The following is a 10243-nucleotide window of genomic DNA, read 5'->3' on the forward strand; positions in this document are numbered from 1 at the left end:
ATACAACCTGACATAAACATCATTACAACAGTGGAGGAAACCTGTAAAGCTGCTTTACATCAGCAGGGTCTTTCAGTGACGCTCTGCACCCTGTTCCCTCTGTGGTCATTGATAAACAACAGAAAACACCTGCTGCTCCTCCACGTCTGCTTGTCACCCTCGGTTGAAAAGGACACTAGACAATCCCAGCCTGGAAATATGCCAGAACCAAAGCAGATGCAGGAACTGATAAATGTGTTGCGGTGGTGTAAGCACCTCTGCGTCGTCCCCTTGAGTGATGGAGAAAATAGGAGTGAAATGTAAGAAAGCACGATTCCCTTCACTACGTTTGGAGCAGTTTCTCTCACGTTAGTGCAAAGATGATCCTTTGTCCATATGACGTTCATGGAGCAACATGATCTAAGTGTTAATCAGAACAAAGATGCCTTGTTTGGTGATAGATTTACAGCTATTTCACACAGAACACGCATGTAGTTTTGGCTTTATTTTCCCAGATTTCTGCTGTTACTCCAGACAGTTTTGATTAGGGATATTTTTACTGCAGAAAGTAGCGCCAAAGACAACCAAAGACAGAGTTGATTAACCAGACAGGTTGCCATTGAAAATATCATGTGTATTTTTTTTTTCAGTGCTCTTACAACCAGTCATTTTCAATCATCTTCACTGTATTAAAGGGACATGACCATGAAGATCACTTAAGTTAAATTGAATTTAAAAACCGGAGTTGTTGAATTCGGCATTAGGCAGAGAAACTGTGATTAAAAAATGCTACTGTGTTGCATGCATTATGAAAAACATAGAGGAGAACCATCATTTTTGGACCATTATTAGGGACTGAAGGACATTCCTGCTGCACAGATGTGTATAGAAACCACCAAACCCCACACAGAAAGTCCCTGACCAGACCAGGAATCTTCTTCCTGCGAGGTGATACTGCTAACCAGACCAGACCAGACCACCCCAGTCAAGAACCAAAAGAGTTTAAAAGCCTGGTAAGGCGTGCATGTGTCCTTCCTGTTTGTTAATAAGAGGAGACTGCTCACAGTTGTTGAAGAGTCTTACTATCTTACCTACTATGTGGTTTCCTGTTTTGTTGTTGTGTTCTAATGCATTTTATTTTAAGACCTTTTCTGCACGGGAGACCTGACAAGGACACTGCAGCATAATCAGTGAAATCAGATAAACTTAAAATAGATATTTTGTTCAGCTTTATTATCACATCTGTTTCTGAAAATACTGACATTATCTTATTTCTCTCTTGTTGTGGCCCAGCTTAGTGGCTGTGTGTTCAGTCTGGTATAGAGGACAGTAATGTGAACAGCTTCGGGCTAGGAAGCAGTCACCCGCCTGACTCTGTTAAACCCCACACAAATATACAGTATATGCAGAGCAACTTGTTTCAAAGATTTTAAAGCAGAATTATGTACACCAGCAAGTTCCCATGAAATCAGCAGCTAATTGGTAACTTTGATCTCTGCTGTTACATAACATACCCAAGCAACTAGGAAAAATGTAACCACAGGAGATGACCTATCAGACAACAAGCCAATCAGACACCAATCAGACACAGATATATGGGTCTTAAATAAACATATCGTTTTAACGTGTTCCTTTTTGTGAAGTGAAATAGTTTTCCAAAAGCAATAATAAACAGTCTTATTGGTGTTATAAGTTCTGAGAAGAAGTAGATAAAAATGTATCTGATTAAAAACATTTTGCCAGGAAGCATATTGTGTTTTAGGAGAGCTTCCAATAGCAGTGGAAGCATTATAACATCTGGTGATGGTGCTGGTGGTGTGGTGTGTGTGTGTGTGTGTGTGTGTGTATTCAAGAGCGTCACAGTTGTTGAAGCATTTTCCACAGGTCATGGTAGGTCAGGTAATCACAGGACATTTAGAGTTCAGTGAGTCAGTAATATCCATAAGATAATAGAGAAAATATTGTTTTCTTATTGCATATACAAACTACATGAAACATTTAACTGTTGAAATCGGTGAGTCAGCTGGCACTTGCTGTGCACCTCTTATTTTCAGGGTTCAAATCTCACCGGTGAGCTGAGTTGGATGTCATCCACTTCTGTAGAAAGAAGACAAAAAGCAACAGAAATCATACAAAAATCGAAACACAAACATACTAAACTATGACAAAAGAAAAGGATACAGATGTTACAAAGATAAAAGAAGTGCATCAAGTGTACAATTTCTTCTTGTTTGTGTGTTTAAGCTGTGCAAAAACTGAAGACTAACAAGCAATCCAGAAAATTTCAGGAAATTGAGCGCGGGTGGCATTGATTTTCATTTTTCCCAACATGACAAACTATTCCTTGAGTTTAATGATTATGGAGCACAAATCTTAACTTCATTAATCATTTAATGGTGCCTTATCAGCTGCTCCATCAGAGAGACTCTTTCAAAGTTGTTTGTGTGACGCTGGAGCACAAAATATAATGGTTATAAACGCTTAACCACACAGCTTCAGGTCCGCAGAGAGGTGTTCCAACAGAAAGTCACATGTTCACACTCACATACTGGAAGCCAGCATCGTTTCCCAGCTTACGCTGCAGACTCTGCCAACTCCGCTCCTCAGTCAGTAATTCTTGGCCCAGCTGTTTAACACAACATTTTTTTCTCCTTCATTCCTCCAAATAATCATTATCCCCTGCAGTCAACTATTAAATGCTGAGTAGAATTTTCCCTCAATGTTTCTCTGCACCATTAGATATTTAAAATTAAAACAGATTAATTTGAGCCACAGAGTCGGTCCAGATACTGCAGGGCAAGCTGCTGCTCTGCCTGGGGATCAGATTACTGCGACTCAGCCTGAGGTTTTCTAACAAATGGTGCTCTGAAACAACATTGATGGCTTTAACAATAGCTATATCCTGATTCGTTTTAAGATTTCAGCACCTCATAACTCAAACGCGGTTAAGCAGTGACCAAACCAGTTCATTAATCACATGGTAGGAGCAGGAAAGCAAATGCGGTTATGAATTATATATGTGCAAAGTGTTATTTTTAGTTTTCTATTTTGATCCAATCTCAAGCACAAGCTCAAGTTTTACCAAAGAAACTGCCAAAATGTATTGTTAGTTCAATAAAATGAAGATTGCAAAAGTTTATTAACAATCAGTGACAAAAAGTTGCATATATATTTAAAAAGAGATGAATTATATTAGTTATATTAGTTTGATTATATTAGTTCCAAAACATATTTCAGCTAATAATCCAAAGGTAATGCAAATAAACAATACCAACACTGGGTGATAAAAACCATAGGTACTGGGTGCTAGTTAAGTAAGTTATTGCATGCTTTTTGGTGCTACAGTTTAGCTTGGGTCAACTTTGACCCAGTGATTTTTAGCGTTTATCATTTTAATACTTTAATAGTGCAGCCCACAGTGTCAGAAAACATCTTTGTCTGAGCAATGTCAATAACACGGTCCATCTCAGCCATATTAGCCACTAACACGCTCCAGTGCACACCACTTAATTGTCGGAAAGAAACAGTTTAGGTTACCAACAGCATTGAAATAAACACATCAGAACAAATTATTTCCCAAAAGTGATGCTGAAGTCTTGTAATAGAACAGAAGTAGGACGAGTAAGTTTGCATCTACTGTAGAGCAACAACGCACTAACATCTCACTGTTAACTTAATTACAAACTAGTCAGTACACTTCAGTTAACAGTTAACAGCCACTGATTCGTGTCTTAGTTCAAGCTGGCACATAAACTCACAAAAGTAAAGACAGCGGCACTTTGATATGACAGAACACATTCTGGCTTATTTATTTGTGGACTTGTTTTCTATCTTTTCACTGTTGGGAGATAATTAGCACCTCTTCAGAATGACACAGCTAAGCCCAGAGCACATGAGTCAGCGTGTTTAACTCGCAAAGCTTGTCTCAGCTTGTGGAAAAACATTACACAGAACAGATACAGTACAATACAGGGTGCAGGTACCTAAAAGAAAAAAAACGTTTCAGCCTGTTTTGCATGCTTTCTAGAGTTGCTTTAAGAAAACTATTATGTAAGTCACACTTCTTCATGGGGCAACTATGTGGAAAACGGTTGAACGGTTGGTGCAGAGTACAACAGAAACAGTCTTCCCTCCACATCTGCACTCCTTCACGTTGTGACGTCTTTGGTACAATTTTGAGGCGACATCTGATATAGCGTTTGCAAGCAAGTGCACTTGTTCTCTGTTCCCAGTAAAGCACTGGTAAAGCACTTACATTCAGGTTGATTCACGTCACCCGTCAATTAGTGGCCCTGGTCCGGGTCTGGTGGAAATGAGGATGGCGTCTCACTGCCTTTGGTGAGGGGCACAGAACTGAACCCAAGAATCACAAGTGGAAGAAACCTGAGCTGTACAGGCATTACGTCTTTAAACACAAAAACACACACGCGATACACATTTATTATGATTAATAGCATGCATAATATTCATAATCATTTGCTCATTAAATGCTCCAAACCTCACTGTTCCCACTAATTTCCTGCCCTTGTGAAGTCATAAAACATTCAGGTTGACACTGAGTAGCTGATTTATGGCCTGTTGATGTTGTTTTATCTTGGTAGCCAGCACAACCCCCCACCCCACCATCCCTGCACTAAATCATGTTTCTCTATATACCGTACCTTTCACCAGAGGTTCCCATGCATGCCATTGGTTCAGAGGCTCAACTGACATGATACAGACTGTTCTCAAGTGGACAGACAGAATAACAGGATCTTTGCAGTGGTAGCAGTGGGGATGCAAAGACTGCACTAAAAGGAACTCCTGATTAACGTTGTGGCAAATTCTCTTTATGGCTCACACTAGAAATTCTTCTTAGAGTGAAGATAAGATAACTAAGACCTGAAGCAAAAGTCAAAATCTCGTGTCTGCTTCTGAAGAGTTTCACCAAGGACAGCCAAAAGGTTGGATGGAAGCACTAATGTTTTTCTGATCTCATTTTTACACCAAAACTACAAGCATCTTCTGAAACTTCTGAAGAAATTGAGAAATCCCCTTGAAGTGCCCATATCTCTCTCGGTTTAATTAGAGGCTACAACATAACAGGAAATCCACACTGAAAGTTGAATTATGGCGATGTAATAAAAGTTGAAATAGACGCTAAGGCTTATATAACCTCCCGCCGAACCTCAAAGACCATGGTATCATTCTATCTGAACAAGTTCACGGTCTTTTCAATTTGGCTGCTTAAGCTACAAACTTTGCATCACAAGCTGCACTATGCCCAGACCGGGAAAAGCAAATTGCAATAGTTTATTGTTTTGGATTCAGGTCTGTTTTTAGCAACAATCTGCACTGCTACTTTCCATGGAAAGCAGTTGCTATAGTGGCAAATGAAGGAACCAAACTTGGAATGGAACATTTTAAGCCCAAACAGAGGCTACACTTGCTCCCTTATTCTTTAGAAATAGTTTTGGATCAATGCAATGACACCAGGCCCTATTGAAGTTCTTGTTTTCTGACCAAATTTTGTTTACAACAGTGATGTTTGTAAAGACGTGTCTGAAATAAACGTGTATCTGTTAACTCTGGCTGATATGACCTCTTGTTAGGTTCAGGAAGCATATCAAAGTACAGTCGCAAATATGATATTTCCAAGGTTCTGATATTTCTACCATTTTTTACCATTTTTCTGAAATGCAAAAATTTAGATTTACAACTAAAATTGCTTCATTTGGGGCTGGAAATACTGATTTGCTCTTACGTGTTTCTTACATGTTTCTTTTAATAACAAGTTTTTCTCCACCTAAAATGCAAAAAAAAAAAAATTAAAAAAAAAAAAAATTCAGGTAAAGGGACACATGACTCAGTATTCCCCAGAGTTAGAGAAGAAGTCTTGTGACCAGAAGGTCACTGAGTGTCAGGATAAATCTGAGTCAACACAACTTTCCTGAACAAGTAAAAGTTAAAAATGAGAATCTGATCTTACTGGGAATTTCCAGTAATTTCTGTAATGATAACCCCCGTCATCTCCTGGCCTCCGCTTTCGCCTTTGGGGGAAATTTGCTTTGCTTTGCTCTCGAATGTTAATCCAACTCGCATTAACAACGAACTAAGCAACTAAGCATGTTTCATATAAACTTGGAACTTGACTTATCGGGTGTAGGACAAATGATTGCTGCATAAATAAAAGCATAAATTCATCTTGGGATCTCGTAAAAAAGGGCTGATATCACGTCTTTGTGATGTTTTATTAGCAGTGGTTACTGCTGGTCACCACTTGCAACCAAGTTGGAGGACAGAGTACTTCAGTACAAGATCTGTGTCAGAAAATGATTCAACTGACGCTCACACTCACTATGTCACCTTTTGACCACAGTAATAAAACTCATCAGCATGAGCGCAGAGCTCTTTCTGTGTTGCATAACCACCATACAAACAGCTTGTTATGAGAAGGCACAAACCACCTTGCCCTTGTCAAATAAGTCAGTGTTTAGGTTTCACAACAATCTGATTCCTTTGTCATAACATAATTTGACCACAATCATGGACTCTGACTGTGTTCCTCACATATCCTGCAGAGATGATCTAGTTCCTCTTCATTTCCTTCTGTGCATCCTTCGTGAACTGTAAGACCCTCCACCGTGTTTGTTTTGAGAGTCTTTGCAGAGTGTCTTCTGTATCGCAGAGTCACAGCTATGTTATCACGAAGTTCCTTCTGGATGGGATAGAAAATAAACATTTGTAGCTTTGGGAAACCAATTAAGCTTATAATCTAAAAGCTATGGAAGGATTTGAAGTCAGCCTCAAGTGTAGGGGACATTTTACTCTCCCTCTTGGGTCGCTACTTGAGTCTGTTAAATAAATCAGTCAGTCAGTTCTGTTCATTTCTCAGGGTGTTGTGGATGTTCATTTACATTATCAGAACTTAATGTGTGGTGTAAATGACGTTGATGTTTTCTTGCTTCCTCTCATTTTGTTTTAAAGACGAACAGGTCAGGCATATCAGAGACACTGAAATAATTTTAAAGACACTGTGTAATTTTAGCATAAACCCTGCAGTCTAAATTGTTAAACAGACTTCTTAAAGGGTATTACAATTTCTATTAATGGGAGCAATTTGAAGGTATAGTTAGCCATCCTGATTTTGTTTTATGGTTGATGTTTCTTGGAACCACCATTAATGGTTTCATCTTCTATGAAGTGAAGGTAACCTGAAAAAAATAAATGTTGATGTGAAGTCACTACATCAACTCTGATTTATTGTGTCAGTTGTAACCTAATAAACAAGCCCAAGCTTTTTTGCTACCCTTACATATATATATATATATATATATATATATATATATATATATATATATATATATATATATATATATATATATATATATATATAATGCTAATGGAAAAGGTTAAACTCCTAGAAAAGGGATAAGCATGGCCAATGAATAACATATTTCTACCCATGTTGTACATAAAATCAGGAACATGTTTGTGTAGGTTCCCCTGGTGTAACTTAAAGATTCTGGTGAACCAAAGAGGAGAGGACAAATACATAATGAGAGAAATCAGAGGCCTGTAGTTTTCTGAACAATCAGCGTTGATAACAAGTTGACCAATCAGAAGAGTTTTGGGATTCAAACCCTTTGAATCTATGTTCAAAGTTAAGTGCAGATAAATCCCACATCTGATGTCCAGCATCTGGCCCCTATGGACATGTACACCCAAAACAGCCTATCTGCTCCTCTGAAGTCTAAAAGGCTTCCTTCGCTCTCGATCAATCTGAAAGAGGTCGAACAATTTACTGATTTAAGTCCAAACATCTTGAAACACTCAGAGGAACTCCTCTTCCTGCACGATTGCTGATATGCATTTTCCAAACAGCTCCTTACCTAACAGCCCTGTCCAAAGGTTACGGAGCAGGGCAGTTTGTGTCATGTTATGTAACAGCTGTTTCTCCTAATTGATTCAGCAATCCATTTTAATTCACTCTTTGGAATCTAAATATGTCTCAAAAAACAGTTAAAGGATCAGATTTGTCTGTACATGGTGATTGCAACTATACTATAACTAAATAGCAGCAACCAAGGGGTACATACAGTGTTAAGGGAAGTACATTTAACAAAATCTGACACATAAAATGTCCCAAAACTGAAACCAACCTCTCAAAACCACATTCTGCAAAAAACACTTGTAGCAGACTCTTAATCATAAGTTACAATATTCTACCATAATAAAATACTACAATTGGCCTCACTGGCCATTCAGGGGTGTAGAAATTAACAAATAAATAGTTCTAAAAGAGTTCTGAGAGTGTCTGAATCAGAGGTATTGGAGCACTGCAGAGAGACAGACCTGAAAGACAGATGGAGAGGGGAAGGGGGAGGGAAACAGCAGGAGGAAGAGGAGGACAAGGAAGAGGAAGAGCATCCAGGGATTCATTGTGGCTGAACACATCATTCCAGGCAAAAGGTCTACTGTTTAGCCAAAGGAAACACTGCTGAAAGTGGAGACAATAACACTCACCCAGACAGAATGGGTGAAGCCTTGTTGTGCAATCGACAGTATCATCATTTCCACATTTTCTGCTATTGTGTTGTGTGTGTCAAAAGCTTTTCATATCACAGAATGTTGCACATATATTCAGTATCTCGTTATTTTATTAATTTGCTTTGTGTGTGTTCTGAAGAAAGTGAAAGTTAAAGAAAGTGATGTGAAGTCACTTTTTAGATATCTGAAAAGCTTTACTTAATGCTTAATGCTAGCTTAAATATATACAGCATTTGTTTTCTTGTTATATGTTTGGACTATTGAGAATATATGGCACGGTTTCTATCAAATGTATAACAACTTGAGAGACATAAGTTTTGGATAAAAATCAGTGGAAAAGGGACATCAGCTGTGGGTCTCTTTAATAAATTTGCCACAACTTGAATGATGCACCCCACTGGTCTTCATAAGAATGAAATGCAAAAGGAGGAGTCTCCCTCTGCTGGCTGCGACGAGATTCACACAATAAATAAATAAATAAATAAATAAATAAAATACAGAAGACTGTTCTCAATTTGACAAGAATTTATCTTTACCTTAAAATCTAAATTTAACAGTTATGGTCTTACAAGTATGACCATGATGTTGTCTCTTTTTGTACTGACATAAACAAAAACAAAAACAAAAACAATAGTTTCCAGCAGAAATAAGACATTGATGACATTTGAAGTTTTGACTGGCATTAGAGATGAACTGTGGAGTAACACTAACGCTGTGTCAAGCTGGCCTAGGGTAAGAGCGAGTTAGAACTGATTTCACAATAAAAGTAACTATTTCACATTCATTTTGAGTCAGTCAATCAAAGATTTGTTCATTTTGCTTTTCTTTATGTAAGAAGAACATTTTCACACCACCTCTGATAAATTAACTTTTATTTTAACTCTAATTGATCTTAAGCTAAGCTGACTTTCAGCTTAAAATCAGATCAAAATCTTTTTAAAACCTTTTACTGTACTATTTCACCACATATAACACATACTGTATACAACAAGGACATCCAGAGTGAGATCTCTTAATCTAAGGCTGCGAAATGCGAATATTTCACTACAAAAAGGTTACGTGTTTGTTGGGTTTTAATGTTACATTTCAAAATGAAATCCTTCAGAGTTTATTTATATGGGCTATTTTTCCACTCATGCACCGAAAGGAAAAAATTTGCATAAAAAAAAATCACATAAAACATCACAAGCAAATCTTTCTTTCTTTTTCATGATTACAATTTTTATACAGCTTTATAGATATTTTATTATTGTATTATATGTCTTCACAGTTTTATTTAGCAAATGTGAGTGAACCGGAGCATCCAGAGTAAACCCTTATGGACATGGGGACAAACACGAAGCCATCTCTATTCATACAGAAGATGCTGGTACTCTGGGCCTGTGAACAGGAAAGATCCTCTTGAAGTCCCCTCTGGTCACTTAATCTGCAGATGCTAAACTACTGCCATTTAAAATAGCGGCCTAGTGCCTGAAAATATTTGCATTTCTTGCTCCCAGCCAAATGTGAATGCTTGCTCTGGCTCTACAGGCCTCATCAGCTTCAGCATCTTCTCGGTTCGTGGGAAAAGCCTCTGCCATTCTTGCTGGGGAAAAAAAAAACAGAAAAAACTGAAGTAACTCTTGCAATGGCCCTGGAAAAACATTGGTAGTTCTTCCCCAGACCCCGTAGAATAGAAATCACAAATCTTTCACCACTACTTGCACTGATTCTGGTAAAACAAGAACCATCTCTC

Source organism: Scatophagus argus, chromosome 4 (assembly GCF_020382885.2).
Source record: "Scatophagus argus isolate fScaArg1 chromosome 4, fScaArg1.pri, whole genome shotgun sequence".
In the NCBI taxonomy this organism is placed as follows: domain Eukaryota; kingdom Metazoa; phylum Chordata; class Actinopteri; family Scatophagidae; genus Scatophagus; species Scatophagus argus.